Consider the following 23,988-nt stretch of genomic DNA (forward strand, 5'->3'; position numbering starts at 1 on the left):
AAAACGGCTTTCCTTCATGGAAATTTAACCGAGGACGTGTATATGATATAGCCCGAGGTTTTTGTCGATCTGACTAGCACTAGTAAGGTATGCAAGCTCAAGAGATCCATTTATGGCTTGAAGCAAGCATCTCGGAGATGGAACATTCGTTTTGATGAGGTCGTCACTGGTCTCGGTTTCATCAAAAGCGAAGAGGACTCTTGCTTATACAAGAAGTTGAGTGGGAGCAAGATAGTGTTTTTGATCTTGTATGTGGGCTACATACTACTGATCGGAAATGATGTTTCGATGCTAAACTCGGCCAAGGAGTCATTGAATGGCAAGTTTTCAATGAAAGACCTTGGTGAGGCAGTATATATTTTAGGCATTAAGATCTATAGAGATAGATCGAGGAGGCTGCTCGGCTTAAGCCAGAGCACGTACATAGATAAAGTGTTGAAGCGGTTCAACATGAGTGAGGCGAAGAAAGGGTTCTTGCCGCTCTCACATGGTATAAGGCTAAGCAAGACTCAGAGTCCTTCGACATCTGATGAGCGAAGCAGGATGAGTAGGATTCCGTATGCCTCGGCAATCGGATCCATCATGTATGCCATGATATGTACAAGGCCTAATGTTGCTTTTGCAATAAGCCTAACAAGTAGATACCAGGCCAACCCAGGTGAGAGTCACTGGGCAGCGGTAAAGACTATTTTGAAGTACCTGAAAAGGACTAAAGAGATGTTCCTAGTTTATGGAGGTGAGGAAGAGCTCGTCGTAAGGGGTTACATCGATGCTAGTTTCCAAACCGACAAAGATGATTGTCGATCACGGTCTGGATTCGTGTACGTCCTGAATGGAGGAGCAGTGCACTGGATGAGTTCCAAGCAGGATATGGTGGCCGATTCTACCACAGAAGCCGAATACATTGCGTCTTGTGAAGCTGCAAAGGAAGGTGTTTGGATCCGGCATTTTCTAGATGATCTTGGTATTTTCCCAGCCTCGGTGAAACCGTTGGACCTTTATTGTGATAATTCTGGTGCCATCGCACAAGCCAAGGAGCCGAGGAATCACCACAAGGTCAGACACATAGATCGGAAATATCACCTTATACGAAAGATCGTAAAGAATGGTGATGTAGAGTTATGCAAGATTCACACGGATGCAAATGTTGCAGATCCGTTGACTAAGCCGCTTCCACAACCCAAGCATGAGGGGCACATTAGAGCTATGGGCATTCGATGTCTATTTGATTGACTCTAGTGCAAGTGGGAGAATGTTGGAGATATGCCCTAGAGGCAATCATGTAGGATGATATTTCCTATGTGTTTATGAATAAAGATAGTCCTTGGACATTATCAATGATGTGTATCAGCAAGTATGTGACTAGTTTGTGGGACTATGCATTGTATGATGACTATCCTAAAAGGTCCCTAGTCGAAAGGGCTGTGTGGACGCGCAGCCGACTAGACTAGCATATGACACGGTCGATGGCTCGGTCTCACTAGCCATGGAGCATTGGATGCTAACCGGATAATATGGACTTTGAAAGGTCTGCTCGGATTCGACGTAGTCGGATCCGAGTCGAGATAAGGTCCGAGTCGGACAGACCCAACTATGAGACGCAGCGATATGTCATCTGTGAGTCTCTAGTACAACATACTTTCTATGTCCTAAGACCTGAGTTGATGCATGTACTCGGGATGGTGACAGACTTGCTTTGGGCCGACCAAACGCTACTACGTGACTGGGTAGTTACAAAGGTAGGTTTCGGGTTTGTCAAGTCCCATGCTGCGAGACATGGTCGAGCAAGATGGGATTTGCCCCTCCGATCAGGAGAGATATACTCTGGGCCCCTCGTGTGATCCGACCAGGAACAGCATGGCCATGTGACAAGGATTATGAGATAATCCGGATTGTGGTCGGTATCACTGGAACGAGAAAGAGGTCGGGCTAGCACAAGGATGACAGTGTCCCCTTGAGCCCGACAACATATATCATGTGGCAAAGGGAACAGAAGTGTGACACGTTGTACAGGTTCGCCTAACCAGCTTCATAGTCTGCTTCGTGGTCGGCACGCCTTGCTAGAGGCCGCTACCAACCATGCAGGTTGGAGGTGATCCGAACTGTGACCAAGCCGACTTGAACCTAAGGGGTCGCGCGCTTAAGGGAAGGAACCTACGAGGTCGGTTCGTAGGACACTAGTCGGATGTGATCTGAACTGGACTAGGAACGTGACAGAATAGACTTTGGGCTTTAGGGTCCGTGCAAGGCCCAAGTGTTGAGCCTGCGACGGACGCCTATATAAAGTGGAGGTGCGGCACACTCAAGCGGTTGATCGCTTCAGCTGCGACTAGGTTTTGCATGTGTTGCGAATAGCCACCTCCACTCGCTGCCGACTGTGTGATCGGACCTAGCAGTCCGCCGCACAGTGTTCCTCCTGCACGCACGGATACCGTTAGAGGCGGTGCACTTGCGCCGCTCCGGCAAACTCGTACGTGGGATCGGACGACCGGCTCTTCGAGGGAGATCGAATGAGGAGGAGACGATCCACGCGGACGCGCTGCCCCAACTCTTCTTCCGCTGCAAGGCACTGCGCATCTAGTGGTAACGAACTGTGATCCATCTCCCGTAGCATGTTCCTGGATGCTCTGCACGTAGGAAAATTTTAATTTGCAGTCGACGCACCCTACCGTAGAATCCAACAGCACCCTCTAAAGTACCCCGGCATATGCTCCGAGTTGTGCATGCACTACGACCCAGATGCTCTATGTCCCACATGTCGGTGAATGGGAGCATGTGGAAATAGCCTAGGAGTACATATAGGAGGATAAATGCGTGAAAAAGTATGTACTATGAAGCGTAGCCACGGTTCGAAAAGGAGACCTAAAGTGATGACAGCTATTGGTCGCACGCACCCAACTAGTGGTACTAGACATACGACTAATTTTTCCCTCAAAAAAAAAGAGGCACGAGTGCTCAGTACTCCTATTCTATAAACACGAGTCCCATCTGACAACAGCGTCCGTGCTACAGCTAGCTCTCCTCCCTCGTTTCTCTCTTCTAATTCTAAACTCGGCCGATGCCCGGTGGGTGGGGTGGGTTTGCTCAACTGCGGCCCCACCTCACAGTGAAAACGTTAAGACTGGAATAAAAAATGCCATATACTCCCTCCGTTCATAAATATAAGCCTTTTTAGATACTAGTTCAAATGGAATACAGCATACAGATGTATGTAGACATAGTTTAGAGTGTAGATTCACTCATTTTGCTCCGTATGTAGTAGTCACTTGCTGGAATCTTTAGAAAGACTTATATTTGGGAACGGAGGCAGTACTATACTAATAAAACATTAAGGCCACGTGGTGATGCAGTGTTGGTTATAGGAGGCAAGAAGAAGAGATGCATCCATCGATGACGTCCACCTCCTTGACTCAGGGCGCCGGCCCACCGAACGGCGCCTAAGTAGCAGCGGATTTCATGGCCAGGTCGACATGCTTCTGAACAATGGCGTCCAAAGATTCCAGCAGCTGGAAGAAGGCCAACGTCTTTCTGTCCTCGCTTGCCTTGTAGTGGCCTATGTAGACGATTTCCTTGTAGAGGTGGATGTGCAGGTCGACGGTTTCTTGCATGGCGAGGCGTTGCGCGGCGAGCGCGGCCTCGAGGTGCACATTCTTCGTCACGACCTCCGGCACCTGCAGGGCCACCAGGGCTTGAAAGAGTTCGTCACCATGTAGGCCGATGAGGGTGGCAGGCAATGAGGAGCCTGGGCGCGCAGGCTGGAGCAGTACGGCAAGGTCGTCCGCACGCTTCTTGACGGCGGTGAACTTGCGGATGGAGTTGACCATAATGTCGTCCATGCGAGAGGAAAAGCCAGCTTCGGTGAGGGCTATGATGCCTGCGGTCGCCAGCACCGTCTAGAAACGCTGCGCGGTGCGGGGCCGCAGGCCGGCGCCTTGGACGATTTGGCACAGCCGACTGCCGCTCGCGTCCATCGCCTCCATAGGTGCTTGTGGCTTCTGGTCACTTGGTCTTGGATTGGAGTGAGCAGTGTTGCGCGGAGACTTGGGAGTAGATGGATTGGAGTGGTGGGGTGCCTTTATTATATGAGAGTCCAAACTCTATTGCATTCACATCGTGTTGGCTCTATTCTGCTTCTGCAATTAATTCCCTCCGCATGTAATTGAGGATGCATCATTGACCTTTCAACGTCTCGGGAACCACTACCCTCTTCTTCCTTGGCATTCAAGCACCTATGGACCCGTCGACGATGAGGTGCCTATGGTGACTTCATAAATTTCAAGATGATAGTGTCGTGCGTGTGTGCGTTCATAGGGGTGAGTGTATGCGCGTGTATATGAGCGCTTGCGTCTGTACTGTGTCAAAAAAAACATAAATGTGTGTCAAAAAGAGACTAGTCAGTATACTCAATATTGTGCGCCTCGAAGAGGAAAACGATAGAACTAGTACGTATTTATTTACGGTGCAGATTCACTCATTTTGCTCCATATGTACTCTGTCTCGGTGTAGTCTAGTCACTTGTTGAAATCTCTAGAAGGGAAAATACTCCTTTCTGGTTTACAGGGCTATACTAGCAAGTAATTGTACGTACTACTACAATAGTGGGCTCACATAGCAATTTTGTCTCATGCAAGAGCCTGGCTATATGCGTGCTCCAATGGTCGCAACTGCAACATTCGGTTTGCGCTTGGCTCTTCACCTCTTCGAGAAGACGAACAATGATGTTACTACTACTGCTTCTACAATGTCGAATCCACTGCTGCATGTCCGTCCACCGTGAGCGGGACGGATAGCTTGTTGTAGAAGTACTACTAAGCAAAAGCATGTCCTCGTTTGCGAGCAACCGCGCGCATGGGCAAGGGAGAAGGAGTGTAGTAAAATCAAGCTTCTCCTCGTTGTACGAGTTGACATGACACATCATAGCACTGGCCCCACATGCTTGCCTCTAAACTTGGCTGAAAGACCCGCACTGTACAATATATTTGCTGCAACCTCTAACATTTACCCACCACAAATTAAAATATATGTGGCCGTATGCATCGTTCTGATGCAGAGGCCGGGGAGTCCCCCCTTTTCAAAAAAACAAATTAAAATATATATTCCTATCTTGACCAGCTGAGCGTGCAAACTACAATCACCAGGGTGATAGGTAGGGCCAGAAGACTATTTTAATATTTTTTTAAAAAAACTTCGAGACGGCCACATAGCAGGGAGCCGGCCCCAACGATTTTAAGCTTACAGGCACGGTACACGCTATCCTAGACTACTCTACACATGAAACTGCCACACGAGCGTCCGGGCTGCGCTTGGCTCTTCGCCTCTTCGGGAAGTCGAACAATGATAGAGTACTACTGCACTGGAGGAGTACTATAGTACGCTTCTGGCCATCTGACACCGATTAAACTGCTGCATGTCCACCGTGTGCGGGGGGGAGAGCGTGTAGCGAAATCTTCTCCTAGTCTTGCCAGCCACCACGCTCATGGGCGAGGGAGGGACGCTCCTGCCTTTGCGTGTATGACAGGTGGGCCCGACAGGTGTGTGGCCAACCTGTCATACAGCCAAAGACAGGTGCAGTTAAGTCCGCGAGGGGGAGGATAATCAAACTTCTCGTTGATGTACGAGTTGACGCGACACATCAAAGCACTGCACTCGATATATTTCAATAATTTGCGTTTACCGATGCATTAATTACAACGCATGCATGCATGCCGTGACTCTTCTTTTGATACTACCTCCATCCGGGTTTATTGGTCCCCATTGTATTTTGGGACAAATTTTGATCATAGATTAAACTAACAAAATGTTCATGCATGTCACCAAACATTATATTTTTGAAAACTATGTTCAAATTCGAATTCAATGAGATATTTTTTCTTGACATGCATTAACATTTTGTTAGTTAAATCTTTAGTCAAAATTTGGCACAAACTACAAAGAAGCCCTATAAACCAGGACAGAGGTAGTACTTGCATGTGTTGATTTAATGCACCTTGAAGTAGTACTCCCTCCGTTCCTAAATCATAAGTCTTTGTAGGGATTCCATTATGAATTACATACGGATGTATATAGATGCATTTTAAGTGTGGATTCATTCATTTTGCTCCGTATGTAGTCCACCTAGTGAAATCTCTATAAAGACTTACATTTAGGAACGGAGGGAGTACAAAATATGTGACGGTAAAGCTTTGTAATACCCCGGCCCAAGTCGAGAGATGGTTGTGCACGAGGAGGGCGAGATCATGTAGACCGAACAGGACCCGACGATGGAGCTCTTTAAGGTCTCGATGGACCTCACCGTGCTCCACTGCCCCTTGTGCCTCCGCCCCTTGATGCCTCCAGTGTATGAGGTTCGAATACACCTCGTCCGTTCGGCTGATTGAGCAAGGTGCAGGTTTCTTGATTGATGTGATGTTCGATTGATTTCTGCAGTGTAAGGGAGGGCACCTGGCCTGCGCGGACTGCCGCGTCGAGCGCCCCAGGAACCAGCGGCAGTGCTAGAAGTGCGAGCCCGGCGGTGGCTTCAACGTGCGGAACACGGCGGTGGACTCCGTCCTTTCGGTGGTGAGGGTGGAGTGCCCGCACGAAGGCTGTGGGATCTACGTCACTTACCACAAGCTCGCCGATCACCAGAGCGTGTGTCTGCTCGCGCCCTGCAAATGCCCCGTGCCCGTCTGCGGCTACGAAGGCCCGCCGCCAGCGCTCTACCACCACATCAGCACCGTGCATCCCATGCCAGTGCACAGGATCCAGTACGGCAAGGTGCTCCAGCTGCAAGTTCCACTGTCGGAGCCACGGCTCTTGCTGTTTGCGGAGGAGGACCGCCGCGCGTTTTTCTTGGTCGGCGGCGTGCTCGACATTGGCACGCCTATCGCTGTGTCGGTTGTCTGCATCAGAGCGGGGGCGTCCCCACTGCCGCACTACTTGGCCAAGCTATGGGCGAACGGCCTGCCGGGGGAGCCCAAAGGCACGACCGACGCCGTCAAGGTGGAAATGGAGGTGACAAGTAGCAAGGATCCCGGCGACGTCGACGTGCAGGAGCTGACCTTCTTGACAGTTTCGCCCAAGCTGCTGGCCGGGGCTAAGCTTGTGTCCCTCCACATTCAGATTGACAAGCTCACGTCCTAAATGTTTCTACAGTGCCTTCTGATTATCTTAGTAATATGCTAATATAGGGATTACCTTGGTCTACTTTAACATAAGAAATGGTGGGTTTTGGTGGCGATGCAGCAATTACTTCGAGATCAGATCAGTAATTTCCAACAGTCGAACGGATATTTTGTATCTGTTGGATATAAAGTTCCTTTGGGTAAGAAGTACTACTTGTCATCAAAATGGATAAAGGGAGATGTATGTAGACGTATTTTAGTTCTAGATACATCCCTTTTTATCCATTTTGATGACAAGCACTCCCTCCGTTCCACAATACATGCCTTCCATTTGTCAAAATATAGATGTATCTAGACATGTTTTAGTATATAGGTACATCAATGATAGAGCCAATCGGATGGTTGAGAACACTATAATTCATAGCTACAGATGCTTGTGTGACTCCCAGATGCAGAGGTCGGGGGTCATCATCCTCCTTTTCAAGAGAAAACAGACGCGTGTGTGAGAGAACGAGTGCGTGCGTGCACCTCTTCTCTTCCTGTATAACGTACTACTCCCTCCGTCCGAAAATACTTGTCATTGAAATGGATGTATCTAGATGTATTTTAGTTCTAGACACATCCATTTTGATGACAAGTAATTCCGGACGGAGGGAGTACAAACCTCAGAGTACAAGTTTTTGTGGGTGGCACGATGGTGCGTGCGAGAAGTCCTGAGAGATAGGTTTAATGCGTCTGAAAAAAGGACTAGCCTAGAGCTCGCCACGCGGCCATTCCTTTCGAACGCCCCATTAACCGTATGTATACGACGGTGCCAGTTATTGCACGTACACAGCAGTACTCCCTCCTTTCCGGTTTATAGGGCTTAATTCAAAAATCTCACCAACCAAGATGGTGAGTGGTGGAATATTTTTTGTAGTTTGCAAAAGCACCTAATTAATGCTCTTGTTTTTCTCAAAAAATTATGTTTATCAATGCATTAATTGCAATGCATGCATGCATAAAGTACATGCATTGGTCAATTTTCTCTTAATACTTGCATACAATGATTTAATGCACCTTGGAATCTGAACATGTGTTGGGGAACAACCAAATTGAGCCTTATAAAATGGAAAAACTAAAATTTTGAGATAAGCCCTATAAAACCAGAAAGGAGGGGGTAGAAAAATAAGTACTCCATCCGGGAATAGTGCCGCACTTCAAAACTAGAACTGTCAATAATTTTTGAGCTTGCGTCTCGTCACATTCCAAATTACTCCATGCTATATTGAATTGCAAACCTGTTCCCACCGATCACAACCTAAACGGTTTCCCACTTAGGAGCGTATTAGTACTCGGTTATAAATACTAGTATGCCAAGATGACTGCACATTCTTCCTCAACTCCTCATCCACAAAAACAAACAAGTCATTCAACATCCTTCCCTTGCGTCTGCCATGGCCAGCGTGAGTTCTGGGTCGAGAGATTGCCACCAGGGAGTGGCGAGCATGGAAGCGGAAGCACGAGAGATGTCCCACCTCGCTGCGAGAGCAGCCGACATGTCCCGCCGCGCGGAAGTAGCAGCACAGAGGCCCCGCCGTGCCGCTGAAGTAGCACGGAGCTCCCGCCGCGCCGTCGATTGATACGTCTCCAACGTATCTATAATTTTTGATTGTTCCATGCTATTATATTACCCCTTTTGGATGTTTATGGGCTTTATTTTACACATTTATATCATTTTTGGGACTAACCTACTAACCGAAGGCCCGGCCTATATTGCTGTTTTTTTGCCTATTTCAGTATTTCGAAGAAAAGGAATATCAAACGAAGTCCAAACGGAATGAAACCTTCGGGAGCGTGATTTTTGGAACGAACGTGATCCAGAGGACTTGGAGTGCAAGTCAAGAAGCTGTCAAGGAAGACAAGAGATAGGAGGCCGCCCACCCCCTGTAGGGCGCGCCCCCTGTCTCATGGACCCCTCGGGCAGCCACCGACGTACTTCTTCCTCCTATATATACCTACGTACCCCGAAAACATCCAGGAGCACCACGAAACACAATTTCCACCGCTGTAACCTTCTGTATCCATGAGATCTCATCTTGGAGCCTTCGCTGGCACTCTGCCGGAGGGGGAATCGACCATGGAGGGCGTCTACATCAACATCCTTGCCCCTCCGATGAGTTGTGAGTAGTTTACCACAGACCTACGGGTCCATAGTTATTAGCTAGATGGCTTCTTCTCTCTTTTTGGATCTCAATACAATGTTCTCCCCCTCTCTTGTGGAGATCTATTCGATGTAAACTCTTTTTGCGGTGTGTTCGTCGAGATCCGATGAATTGTGGGTTTATGATCAAGTTTATCTATGAATAATATTTGAATCTTCTCTGAATTCTTTTATGTATGATTGAGTTATCTTTGCAAGTCTGTTCGAATTATCAGTTTGGTTTGGCCTACTAGATTGATCTTTCTTGCCATGGGAGAAGTGCTTAGCTTTGGGTTCAATCTTGCGGTGTCGTTACCCAGTGACAGCAAGGGTTGCAAGGCACGTATTGTATTGTTGCCATCGAGGATAACAAGATGGGGTTTATATCATATTGCATGAGTTTATCCCTCTACATCATGTCATCTTGCTTAATGCGTTACTCTGTTCTTATGAACTTAATACTCTAGATGCAGGCAGGAGTCGGTCGATGTGTGGAGTAATAGAAGTAGATGCAGGCAGGAGTCGGTCTACTTATTATGGACGTGATGCCTATATACATGATCATGCCTAGATAATCTCATAACTATGCGCTTTTCTTTCAATTGCTCGACAGTAATTTGTTCACCCACCGTAATACTTATGCTATCTTGAGAGAAGCCACTAGTGAAACCTATGGCCCCCCGGTCTATCTCTTATCATATTTGCTTTCAATCTAATTTTATTTGCATCTTTACTTTTTGCATCTATAATATAAAATACCAAATCATACTATCTTTATTAGATCTCACTTTCGCAAGTGGCCGTGAAGGGATTGACAACCCATTTATTGCGTTGGTTGCGAGTTCTCAGTTTGTTTGTGTAGGTGCGTGGGACTTTTGAGGAGCCTTCTACTGGATTGATACCTTGGTTCTCAAAACTGAGGGAAATACTTACGCTACACTTGCTGCATCACCCTCTCCTCTTCGAGGAAAACCAACGCAATCTCAAGACGTAGCAAGAAGGATTTCTGGCGCCGTTGCCGGGGAGGTCTTCGCTCAAGTCAAGACATACCAAGTACCCATCACAAACCCATCTCCCTCGCATTTACATTATTTGCCATTTGTCTCTCGTTTTCCTCTCCCCCACTTCACCCTTGCCGTTTTATTTGCCCTCTATTTCTCAATCTTCTCCTCTCTTTTTGCTTGCGTGTTTGTTTGCTTGTTTGACCTTATGGCTGCGCCTAAGGGTCCTGGCCACCTTCTCAGAAGGATGGATGAGATTGAATCAAATATTAGAAGCTTTATGAATTTGCAATTTGAGCATAATAATTCCTTTAGAAAAGAGCTTAAGGAACAAAAAAGTTTTTTGGGGTTTATGAACAAAGAGCTTGATGATATGAATAAAGAATTTTATAGTGTTAACGCTCAAATTACCCGGCTTGAAAATGCGATAGCTAAAATTTCTGACAAGCAAGCCACCTTAGTCAATAAGATGGCCGCTAAACCAGAAAAATTACATGAAAATAATGATGAGGACATTAAAGTTATTGATGTGTCTCCGATTAGATCTATGTTTTGCAATATGAATTTTGATGATTATGGGATTGATGATGAATCAAATTTGCCTAGAAGGCGTCCCAAGAATTCGGAATCTTTAGATCTTAACGCTAAATTTGGTAAAAGTGAGATTGGAGAATCCTCAACTTCTAATAATATTGAACCTACTATCTCGGATTTCAAGGAATTTAATTATGATAATTGCTCTTTAAAAGATTGTATTTCCTTATTGCAATCCGTTGTTAATTCTCCTCATGCTTATAGTCAAAATAAAGCTTTTACCAAACATATTGTTGATTCCTTGATGCAATCTTATAATGAAAAACTTAATTTGGAAGTTTCTATACCTAGAAAACTTAATGATGAGTGGGAACCTACTATAAAGATTAGAATTAAAGATTATGAGTGTTTTGCTTTGTGTGATTTGGGTGCTAGTGTTTCCACGATTCCGAAAACTTTATGTGATATTCTAGGTTTCCATGATCTTGATGATTGCTCTTTAAATTTTCACCTTGCGGATTCCACCATTAAAAAGCCTATGAGAAGAATCAATGATGTTCTTATTGTTGCAAATAGAAATTTGGTGCCCGTAGATTTTATCGTTCTTGATATAGATTGCAACCTTTCTTGTGATATTCTAGGTTTCCATAATTATCATGTGCGATTATTGATATGAAGGAAGGGAATATTAGATTCCAATTTCCATTAAAGAAAGGCATGGAGCACTTTCCAAAAAGAAAGTCAAATTACCTTATGAATCTATCATGCGTGCTAATTATGAATTTAGTGCCAAAGATGGCACTCGCTAGATCTAGACTTGCTTTTATGCCTTGCTAGGGGCGTTAAACAATGGCGCTAGTTGGGAGGCAACCCAATTTTTCTTTATGTCTTTTGTTTTTGCTCCTGTTTAGTAATAAATCTTGATTCTACCTTCTGGTTAGATGTGTTTTTATCTTTTAATTAGTGTTTGTGCCAAGTAGAACCTATAGGATAACCTACGATGATAGTTGATTTGATTCTGCTGAAAAACAGAAACTTTGCGCGCACGAATATAATTTTGTTAAATCACAGGAACGTGATTTTGCGTTGGTTCTTTTTGCTGCTGTTCAATAAACAAAATTTCCAGGACTTCCTATTTTGGTAGGATTTTTAGAGTTCCAGAAGTTTGCGTTAGTTACAGATTGCTACAGACTGTTCTGTTTTTGACAGATTCTGTTTTTCGTGTGTCGTTTGCTTATTTCATTGCATCTATGGCTAGTAAATTAGTTTATAAACCATAAGGAAGTTGGAATACAGTAGGTTTAACACCAAATTAAATAAAGAATGAGTTCATTACAGTACCTTATGTGGTGGTTTTGTTTTCTTTCATTAACGGAGCTTATAAGATTTCCTGTTGAGTTTTGTGTTGTGAAGTTTTCAAGTTTTGGGTAAAGCTTTTATGGACTATGGAACAAAGGGTGGCAAGAGCCTAAGCTTGGGGATGCCCATGGCACCCCAAGATATTCAAGAATATCCAAAAGCCTAAGCTTGGGGATGCCCCGGGAAGGCATCCCCTCTTTCGTCTTCATTCATTGGTAACTTTATTTGGAGCTATATTTTTATTCGCTACATGATATGTGTTTTGCTTGGAGCGTTGTGTATTATAGTAGTTTTTGCTTTTTAGTTTACCACAATCATCCTTGCTGTACACACCTTTTGGGAGAAGCCTATTTGATTAGAATTTGCTAGAATACTCTATGTGCTTCACTTGTATCTTTTGAGATTGATAGTTTTTGCTCTAGTGCTTCACTTATATCTTTTAGAGCACGGTGGTGTCTTAATTTTGAAGAAATTGCTAGTCTCGCATGCTTCACTTATATTATTTTGAGAGTCTTTTAGAACAGCATGGTATTTTCTATGGTCATAAAATTGGTCCTAGAATGGTAGGCATTCAAGTTGGGTATAATAAAAACTATCATAGGAAGTGAATTGGATGCTATGATCAGTTTGATACTTGATAATTTTTTGAGATAATGGATGTAGTGATATTAAATTCATGCTAGTTGGATGATTATGAATTCAAAGAATGCTTGTGTTGAAGTTAGCAAGTCCCGTAGCATGCACGTATGGTTAAAGTTGTGTAACAAATTTGAAACATGAAGTGTACCTGGCTTGTGCATCCTTATGAGTGGCGGTCGGGGACGAGCGATGGTCTTTTCCTACCACTAGTACTTGGTTTTTGATGACTTCTAAATTTTTGCAATAAGTACATGAGTTCTTTTGACTAATGTTGAGTCCATGGATTATACGCACTTTTACCTTTCCACCTTTGCTAGCTTCTTCGGTACCGTGCATTGCCCTTTCTCACCTTGAGAGTTGGTGCAAACTTCGCCGGTGCATCCAAACCCCGTGATACGATACGCTCTATCACACATAAACCTCCTTTTATCTTCCTCAAAACAGCCACCATACCTACCTATTATGGCATTTCCATATCCATTCCGAGATATATTGCCATGCAACTTTCCACCGTTCCGTTCATCATCATCATGGCATACTTTACTTTTGTCATATTGACATTGCATGATCATGTAGTTGACATCGTATTTGTGGCAAAGCCACCATGCATTATTTTTCATACATGTCACTCTTGATTCATTGCACCATCCTGGTACACCGCCGGAGGCATTCATATAGAGTCATATCTTGTTCTAGTTTCGAGTTGTAATCCTTATGTTGTAATCTATAGAAGTGTGATGATCATCATTATTAGAACATTGCCCAAAGAAAAAAAAGAAGAAAGAAAAAAAAGGACAAAAGAAAAAAAGAAAGGCCCAAAAAAAAGGAAAAAAATATAGAAAAGAAAAGAAAAAAAGAAGAAACTAAATAAAAAGGGCAATGTTACTATCTCTTTTTTTCCACACTTGTGCTTCAAAGTAGCACCTTGTTTTCCATGTAGTGAGTCTCATATATTGTGCTTCAAAGTAGCACCATGTTTTTCATATAGTGAGTCTCATAAGTTGTCTTTTTCATACTAGTGGGAATTTTTCGTTATAGAACTTGGCTTGTATATTCCTACGATGGGCTTCCTCAATTGCCCTAGGTCTTCGTGAGCAAGCAAGTTGGATGCACACCCACTAGTTTTCTTTTGTTGAGCATTCATTTGTAGCTCTAGTGCATCCGTTGCATGGCAATCCCTACTCCTCATGTTGACATCAATTGATGGGCATCTCCATAGCCCGTTGATTATCCTCATCAATGTGAGACTTTCTCCTTTTTTGTCTTCTCCACACAATCCCCATCATCATATTCTATTCCACCCATAGTGCCATATCCATGGCTCACGCTCATGTATTGCGTGAAGGTTGAAAAAGTTTGAGATTATTTAAGTATGAAACAATTGCTTGGCTTGTCATCAGGGGTATAGAAGTTGAGAACATCTTTGTGTGACGAAAATGAAGCATAGCCTAACTATATGATTTTGTAGGGATGAACTTTCTTTTGCCATGCTATTTTGAGAAGACATGATTACTTTGATTAGTATGCTTGAAGTATTACTATTTCTTTTATCAATATGAACTTTTATTTTGAATCATTTGGATCTGAACATTCATGCCACAATAAAGAAAATTACATTATGAATTATGCTAGGTAGCATTCCACATCAAAAATTCTCTTTTTATCATTTACCTACTCGAGGACGAGCAGGAATTAAGCTTGGGGATGCTTGATACGTCTCTAATGTATCTATAATTTTTGATTGTTCCATGCTATTATATTACCCCTTTTGGATGTTTATGGGCTTTATTTTACACATTTATATCATTTTTGGGACTAACCTACTAACCGGAGGCCCAGCCCATATTGCTGTTTTTTTTGACTATTTCAGTATTTCAAAGAAAAGGAATATCAAACGGAGTCCAAACGGAATGAAACCTTCGGGAGCGTGATTTTTGGAACGAACGTGATCCAGAGGACTTGGAGTGCAAGTCAAGAAGCTGCCGAGGAAGCCACGAGATAGGAGGCCGCCCCCCCCCTGTAGGGCGTGCCCCCCTATCTCGTGGGCCCCTCGGGCGGCCACCGACGTACTTCTTCCTCCTATATATACCTACGTACCCCGAAAACATCCAGGAGCACCACGAAACACAATTTCCACCACCGTAACCTACTGTATCCGCGAGATCTCATCTTGGAGCCTTCGCTGGCACTCTGCCGGAGGGGGAATCGACCATGGAGGGCCTCTACATCAACATCCTTGCCCCTCCGATGAGTTGTGAGTAGTTTACCACAGACCTACGGGTCCATAGTTATTAGCTAGATGGCTTCTTCTCTCTTTTTGGATCTCAATACAATGTTCTCCCCCTCTCTTGTGGAGATCTATTCGATGTAAACTATTTTCGCGGTGTGTTTGTCGAGATCCGATGAATTGTGGGTTTATGATCAAGTTTATCTATGAATAATATTTGAATCTTCTCTGAATTCTTTTATGTATGATTGAGTTATCTTTGCAAGTCTCTTCGAATTATCAGTTTGGTTTGGCCTACTAGATTGATCTTTCTTGCCATGGGAGAAGTGCTTAGCTTTGGGTTCAATCTTGCGGTGTCCTTACCCAGTGACAGAAAGGGTTGCAAGGCACATATTGTATTGTTGCCATCGAGGATAACAAGATGGGGTTTATATCATATTGCATGAATTTATCCCTCTACATCATGTCATCTTGCTTAATGCATTACTCTATTCTCTATGAACTTAATACTCTAGATGCAGGCAGGAGTCGGTTGATGTGTGGAGTAATAGTAGTAGATGCAGGCAGGAGTCGGTCTACTTGTTGCGGATGTGATGCCTATATACATGATCATGCCTAGATAATCTCATAATTATTCGCTTTTCTATCAATTGCTCGACAGTAATTTGTTCACCCATCGTAATACTTATGCTATCTTGAGAGAAGCCACTAGTGAAACCTATGGCCCCCGGGTCTATCTTTTATCGTATAAGCTTTCAATCTACTTTTATTTGCATCTTTACTTTTTGCATCTATATTATAAAATACCAAAAATATATTTATCTTATCATACTATCTCTATCAGATCTCACTTTCGCTAGTGGCCGTGAAGGGATTGACAACCCCTTTATTGTGTTGGTTGCGAGTTCTCAGTTTGTTTGTGTAGGTGCGTGGGACTTTTGAGGAGCCTCCTACTGGATTGATACCTTGGTTCTCAAAACTGAGGGGAATACTTACGCTACACTTGCTGCATCACCCTCTCCTCTTCGAGGAAAACCAACGCAAGATCAAGACGTAGCATCGATGCAGCAGACTGGTCCGGCTGCACCGCGGAAGCAGCAGACATGTCCCGCCGTGCCACGAATGCAGCAGAGATGTCCCGCCGCGCCGCGGTGGCCTGGGAAAATTTCTCGCGGGCAGGCGACGACGGTTACAGGTGCATGCATGCGATCGTCCATAGTCAGATGGATCAGATCTCCGGCTGGGCGAGGTTGCAGGACGACGTGAAAGCCTCGTTTGAACAGGCTACCGGCGTCATCCGGCAACTAAGGGAGGGCAAGTAGAGGCTCCGGGCCGAGCGCGACCTGCTGAGGGAGAAGATCGTCCGAAGTGCAGACCAGCAGGAGGAGACCAGTGCCTTGTTGAAGAGGACCGGCGTCATCATCAAGAAACTTATGGACGAGAATGACATGCTCCGCAACGAGCGCCAGAGGCTGGTGGAGGAATTTGTGGATGTTCTAAAGCAGCATCTTGAGGACACGAAAGAGGTCATCGCCGCTCGCCGCGGAGACTAGTTCCCGCGGCCTGCAGCAATGCATCAAGAAAGTAGAGATCAGCGAGCCAGATCCTTGTCTTCCTTCTTCTTTTGCCCTGTGTATTTCGGGCGTAGCCGCATGTGGCCTTTTTAATTATCTTTCTTATTATGTAAGATAATTAATCGTCCTTATCTTTCTGTGGAAGATCAATGTTGCAAGGCTAGAATGAAGAAAACTCTTGCTGTGGCGACCCTAGCGTTGCTGTTCTTCTAGTTGCTGACGGGCTTCCTTCAGTTTCCTGGTTTCTTTTGATGTAATAATCGGTTTAGGATGTGCATTGTGTCGTGGTTGTGAAATTTTGGGTTCTAGCGCGGATGTTTGGCCTTTGTTGGCCTCTTGGGATGTTGCGATTTCAATCTGGTAGATTTTAGTCCTTCGTGTTAGGCTGGAGTTGTGCTGAACTTCTTGTGAATTGTGGTGGTTTTCAGTAATGAAAATCGGAAGGGGCAAGCCCTTCTTTGATCAAAAAAAATTTAATCGTCCTTATATATTCATCGGTCTTGCTATAAGTCGCAGTAGATGCTATATAGGTCCGTCGGATCTTACATCAAGATCCGTGCTTTCAGATTTTCTTTTTTCTCTCTTAAATCTCAGTCGAGTGAGACATAGACACGCCATTAAACAGAGGCTCGGGCGCCATTAATGGAGACCTTGGGAGAGAGGTGGACGGCAGATGGAGGTCAAAGGGATCTCCTCCCGATAAGCACACGTAGGGGTCTGATCGCACGCCTCTCGTACTCAAATAGCTACCCTACATGGCACCTCCTAGCTAATAAAAAATGGGGACGCGTGGCGGCACGTAAATGGTACTAGTAAGTAGAACGCCCATGGTTTCAATAATACTTGTGTTTCCGATTGTAACGTGACAGCACTTGTTCCAAAATGACTTTGTTGATTGTTAATGTGTGCACCTTCGCAAATCGGACTGCAAATTTACCACAGCATGTTGGGGCCATGTCATGGCACCAAGCCAAGTTTCATTATTTTCATGCGTGTTTTAGATATACAGGATTTAAAAAACTAAGTTTCTCAATGTTTCCAACCCAGCCACGACGCCCAGAATTTTGAATTTCATTACCATTTCTTGCATGGAACCTAGAAATTTACCCGAGGACACACATGTGATTTTTCAACCAACTTTGGTGCACTGGAACATGTGCTTGTATTTCAAATTTGAATTATGCACACAAAGGTGACACGTTCCCTCCCAGAACCACGAGCCTTCTTGAGAGAAGCTCCGATTTGCAAGAAGCTTATACCAAAATTTGTTCCTATTCGGCCAATTTTTTTTACCACGGCATGGTACTACCATGACATGACACCATGCCAAGTTTTATGATTTTAAAACCAAGTTTCTCAATGTTCTCGACCGAGCCACGATGCCCAGATGTTTGAATCTTATTCTCATTTTTTGCATGGGACCTACTCCCTCCTTCCATCTATATAGGGCCTAATGAGTTTTTCAAGACAGCCTTTGACTATTGACAAGATTAATAGCACATGAGATGTATACTATGAAAATTATATTATTGGAAGCTCCTTTGACATACAAATTTGACGGTATGCTTTGTGTAAGTTGCATGTCATATATTATTGCTCTAATGTTTGGTCAAAGTTAGCCTCGAAAAATGCATTAGGACCTATATAGATGGAAGGAGGGAGTAGAAATTCACCCGAGGACACAAATGTGATTTTTCAACCAACTTTGGTGCACGGGAGCATGTGCTTGTAGTTCAAATTTGAATTATGCACATTAAATGACCAAAAACTCAATTAATGTGTAAATAAGGCCAAGAAGCCGGAATAATTCCAAATTTTAACAGGGCACTCATGTAGTTCTATGTTGCCTTTGTAAATAAACTCAAGGGGGACAACGTATATCGTTTCGCACTCAAAGGTGGCACGTTCCCTCTCAGAACCACGAGCCTTCTTGAGAGAAGCTTCGGTTTGCAAGAAGCTTATACCAAAATCTGTTACTATTCGGCCATTTTTTTTACCACAACATGGTAGTACCATGACATGACATCCATGCCAAGTTTCATGATTTTCAGACATGTTTTGGATTTACAAGATTTTTAAAACCAAGTTTCTCAATGTTCTCGGTCGAGCCACGATGCCCAGATGTTTTAATTTTATTCTCATTTGTTGCATGGGATCTAGAAATTCACCCGAGGACACAAATGTGATTTTTCAACCAACTTTGGTGCATGAGAGCATGTGCTTGTAGTTCAAATTTGACTTATGCACATTAAATGACCAGAAACTCAATTAATGTATAAAAAATGACAAACGAACCCGGAATAATTCCAAAATTTAACAGGACACTAAGGTAGTTCTATGTTGCCTTTGTTAAGAAACTCAAGGGGGGCAGCGTATATCGTTTTACACTCAAAGGTGGCACGTTCCCTCTTAGAACCATGAGCTTCCAAACCGGAACAATTTTTTACCACAACATGTTAGTGCCATGACATGACACCATGCCAAGTTTCATGATTTCCAGCCGAGTTTTGGATTTACATGAATTTAAAATCTAAGTTTCTCGATGTTCTCGGCAGAGTCATGACGCCGAGATGTTTGAATTTCATTCTCATTTCTTCCATGGGACCTAGAAATTCAACCAAGGACACACATGTGATTTTTCAACCCACTTTGGTGCACCGGAGCATGTGCATGCAATTCATATTTAGATTATGCACATTAAAAGTCCAGAAACTCAATTAATGTATAAAAAGGCCAAATGAACCCGAAATAATTCCAAAATTTAACAAGGCACTCATATAGTTCTATGTTTCCTCTGTAAATAAAATCAGGGGGGAGGCAGCGTATATCGTTTCGCACACAAAGGTGACACGTTCCCTCTTGGAACCACGAGGCTTGTTGAGAGAATCTCCGGTTTTGCAAGAGGCTTATACCAAAACTTGTCCCAATTCAGCCAAAAATTATACGTATGAAAACAGGGTTTAGATTATGGGAAAATTTTGTTTTTGCCACTCTAGATTTTGCCAATTTTCCTTATGCCACTCTAGACTTTGACATTTCACTTTTGCCACCCTTAGTTTTTGACAATTATCACAATTGCCATTCCCGTGGCAAAAGCAAAATTTTTAGAGTGGCAATTGTGATAATTGTCAAAAGCTAAGAGTGGCAAAAATGAAATAAAATTATTTTGGTTTTGCCACAGAATGGCAATTGTGATAATTGTCAAAAACTAAGAATGGCAAAAGTGAAATGTCAAAATCTAGTGTGGCATAAGGGAAATTGGCAAAATCTAGAGTGGCAAAAACAAAATTTTCCTTAGATTATCTCGAACATCTCGCTACCTAGACCAATAATCTACTATGATTTGAATTCAACATAAAATGGATACAAATATTTGAATTGGAGAGCGTATGGTACATGTAGTTCATAGTGAAATATGATTACTGCTATATTCATGTCTTTTTGTTATCAACATAATATTTAAGTTATTGTATAACTAGACAACAATAGTATTCAAATAAGGAAAATTGATTCAAATTTAGTACATATGGTAGACGACAATATATATGTTCACATGGTGGAGTAAAATGTTCATATATGATTGAAGATCAAAATGTATGACTACATCAATTATAAACCGCAAGGTCACCTAATGATATATTCGAATTCAACATAACGTGGATTCAAAAATTGAAATTCGAGATCATGGCATCTGTAATCATATAAAAAGGGACATTACTCTTTCTTTGGTGGGAACTGGTTTGTTTTTTGTTGTTGTTGAGGGAAGTGCGAATCAATTTGGTATTGTGCAGGGTAATCTTGTTCTCCCGATTTTTTTTACATTTTTCTTGTAGTTTTTTCAATGGCATCTATAGCAATATAGTAAAAGGGGACATGACTCTCTTGTGTCTTGTATGAATTGTTTTTTTACACGTTAAGTTTGTTCTGCCGAACAAGGAATCCGCACCTTGTTATCCTGGAATTTTCAAGCTCGAATATCTTTTGTCTTACCTGCTTTGAAACTCCCGCTTCCTCAACCCGCGTCGCGCCTTGTTATCCCAAAATTTGGACGCGCGCGAGAACTCCCTCCTCATCTGAAATCGCTCTCGCAGCCCAGACACGCGAAATCCCCCTTCTACCCCTCAGCCAAAAATGAAGCTCCACGTCGCGGTGTCAAAACCGGTGGGGGTACGCTGGTAACTTACCCTACATTTTGGACAAGCGCATCCCTAAGCTTGGCTCCCCCCTCCCCCTTCACCCCTCCTATTCGTACACCGAGGCCACCAAAACCCGCGAAACCCCACGCTCCTCCGTCGGCCTCTCGACCGCCGCCCAGCCGGAGACTCTTCTCCGACTACGTCGTCCACCGCAACAGCTCGCCGTCCCTCATCCACCGCACCGGATGAGGATCCGTTGTCGATCTCGTCGTCCCGCCGGATCAGCCGCCCCGTGCTCCACCTCCAAGGAGCTGCCCCGATGTTCACCTCGTCTATCACGCCACCTCAATCCTCACAGCGCCGTCTTGACCTGCCCCACCGGAACCGCAGCACCCTCACCAACTCCTTCGATGAAGCCGAGACCAACTCGGCACCACCAAGGAGGTTCTGCACTCACCGCTGCATTTTATCTTTTATTCAATCTCACGGGGCTACCGGTGCTTGATACCGAGCAGACATGGCGTCTCCATCGACGGCACCGTCGCCGGCCACATCATCCACGACGTCTCTCCCCCATGTCATTGCTTCCTTGGCGGCGACTTCCACAACGGCACTAGCTGCAGCTGCTCCGGCTCTCGCTCGCGCTGCGGCTCTGTTCTTGTTGTCGGTCGCGCTGCTGCACTGCTCCTGCTTTTGTTCGTGCTGCTGCTATGCTCTTGCTCTCATTTGCGCTGTTGCTGTTGCACGACCTCCGGCACCTACAGGAGTTGCTGCTTTAGCACTCGCTCGCAGTGCTACTGCACGACTTGCTCTCTGCTAGTTCGTTCCCTGCTCGAGTGTCTGCTGATTTAGATCACTGCTTCTCTGCTACTAGTGCTCGAACGCCCTAAACATCTATTGCAATGCTCTGTTACTAGTTCAATCAGTTTCGACAGTAAAATTCAGTTTCGACTGTGAACTTTATTTTCTTCAGTTAAGTTCAGAGTGAACAGTACTTACAGCATCTGTCGGAGCGGCCGTGGCGCGGCTGATGCGTTTTACATCTAGCACTTTTTGGTGATGTATTTTACATCATCTATTGTAGATGATATTAGGGTCCCACTTCAGATTAACGTTGTTTGTCTTGTCATGCTTCAGCCTCGTTGTCGTACACCTTAGGGAGCTGCTCCAACGACGGAACCGTCCATCACAGCGGAGCAGTACCCTCGGCGCCGTTTCCAGAAGCCTCGGATCTTCTTCCCCGGCTCCGACAGTCACACCAGCATCATCACCATCCTCCACGTCCAACCCAATGATGCTGAGGTCCACAAGGCTATGCCAAAGAGGTTGTACACTCGTCGCATCACTTTGTTTCTGCAGCAGAGATCCCCCCTGCAGACTTTCTTTCGCCGCCTCAGATCATCTTCCCCGTTGCCGGCAGCCCCGCCAACTGCATTACCATCATCGACTGAGTAGATGAACCTGAGGACTACACAGTTCCGGAAGAGAGGTCGCAATCTTTCATGTTTGCTTACGTTATACATCTGTTATTATTACCTGCTACTTTATCGTTCAATCTTGAGTTTTGAATTGCCCATGGGTCTCATATCGAGCCAGCAACGAATAGTATCTGTCTACTATCTGGTTCATCTGGGGTCTTCTATGTGGTTCATGTTGGGTGGGCAACAAACAATAGATGATCCATTGTCTATCTTTTTAAACTAAAGCTATAATCTACCTACTATCATTAGTTTTGGATCCATCCACTCGTTTGCTACCATCAGTCTTGATTTTTGCATGCACCCCTTAGGCCTTACAAAATCTAACTATTTTTTTATTATGCATGTCAGGTATTGTACACAATCGTACTGAACATGTAGAGAAAAAGAGAAGACCGTTGCGTGCGAATATAATGTCATGCAGATGCCGCTCCATGGTGGGCGAAGTGCCCCCCCCCCCTCTCCTGCATTTCCAGATTGTATTCCAGAGGAAGATAACTGTTCAGATGGAGATTCAGAAGCAGCCGACCACGCCTGTTCACCACTTGAGGTGTTTGCTCTAACATGGCATGCTGATGTTGGTCATATCATGCATATGGCGCCTTCAATTGCTTACATTATACATCTTATATGTCATCAGCTTATTTTAGATTTGCTTTGTGTGAATGCCACCTGTTTGGTTTCTATATCATACTCCCACCATTCCAAAATATTTGTCTTTTTAAAGATTTCAACAAGTGACTACATACGGAACAAAATGAGTGAATCTACACTCTAAAATATGTCTATATACATCCGTATGTGGTAGTCCATTTGAAATCTCCAAAAAGACAAATATTTAGGAATGGAGGGAGTATATGGGAATTATGCAATGTCATCTTCTTTAGCCAGGCATCATATACGTGAATCATGCAATGCCATCCTGTTTAGCCAGTCATCGTATATGTGAACTGTATCATGCCATATTTTTTTCCATAATGTATTCCATTTGTCAACAATGTTTATACATTCATCTACTCTTCCTGTGCATCAACCATTTGAGTCGGTCATGGGAAAATCTGGAGTGAAAACAAGGTCTTCTGAGAAGTCAGTGCTACCTGTCGATGCAGATTTCTTGCTGGTTACAAATAGCTCCTCAGAGGAGGATTCAGAGAGAGATGACCAGTCGTATCCCCCCCCCGAGGTGCATGCTCTAACTTGGCTGGGTTATATTGCTCATATCATGCATATGGTGTCTTGCATTGCCATGCCATCTGCTTAGATTAGACATGCTTTGTGTGAATGCCTCCTGTTTGCTTTCTATATCAGATATGTGAATTATGCAATGCCATGTTTTTCAGCCAGTTATCATATATGTGAATTATGCACCGCCATGGAGCCAGGCATCATATATGTGAATTATCTCATGCCATCTTTTTTTTCATTACGTATTCCATTTGTTGACAATCTGTGTATATTGAACTACTCTTCATGTGTATCAGCCATTTGAGCCGGTTATGGGAAAATCTGGAGTGAAAACAAGGTCTTCAGAGCAGGCAATGGTACCTGTTGAAGCATATATCTCGATGGTTACAGGGAGCTCCTCAGAGGAGGATTCAGAGACAGATGACCAGTCCTATATCCCACCTGAGGTGTATGCTCTAAGTTGCAGTGTTTATATTTCTCATATGATGCATATGGTGTCTTGCATTGCTTAGTTTAGACATCATATGCGCAATATTGAATTCTATCTGCTTAGTTTAGAGATCATACATG

This window comes from Triticum aestivum, chromosome 3B (genome assembly GCF_018294505.1).
Source record: "Triticum aestivum cultivar Chinese Spring chromosome 3B, IWGSC CS RefSeq v2.1, whole genome shotgun sequence".
NCBI lineage: Eukaryota > Viridiplantae > Streptophyta > Magnoliopsida > Poales > Poaceae > Triticum > Triticum aestivum.